This window comes from Nannospalax galili, unplaced genomic scaffold (assembly GCF_000622305.1).
Source record: "Nannospalax galili isolate Female #2095 unplaced genomic scaffold, S.galili_v1.0 scaffold744, whole genome shotgun sequence".
Taxonomy (NCBI): Eukaryota; Metazoa; Chordata; class Mammalia; order Rodentia; family Spalacidae; genus Nannospalax; species Nannospalax galili.
The window spans coordinates 2,004,040-2,004,557 of record NW_008351509.1 but is presented as its reverse complement, the minus strand read 5'-3'; positions in this window follow the sequence as shown (position 1 = coordinate 2,004,557).

The following is a 518-nucleotide window of genomic DNA, read 5'->3' as shown; positions in this document are numbered from 1 at the left end:
AGAGAGTTAACAGAGAGACATCTGAATTAAACAATACCATATATCAACAGATACCTACTGAGTATTCCACCCAAGCACCAAAGTACATACTTTCTACTCAGCACTGCATGGAACCTTCTCCAAAATCGACCATATACTGGAGCACAAAACAAACCTCAACAAATACAAAAAGATTGAAATAATTCCATGCATTCTATCAGACCACAATGCAATAAAGCTTGTAATCAACACCCGAAGAAGCCCTAATCACCACACAAACACATGAAGATTAAACAACACACTCCTGAATGATGAATGGATGAAAAGAGAAATTAAGAAAGAAGTAAAAGTATTCCTGGAACTAAATGAAAACGACAATACAACACAACACCACCTCTGGGACAAGCTGAAAGCGGTCCTTAGAGGGAAGTTTATAGCTCTAAATGCCTACATCAAAAAATTGGAAAGAACGCAAATAAATGACTTAACATTGCAACTCAACACACTTGAAAAGCAACAGCAAACAAAACTCAAACCCT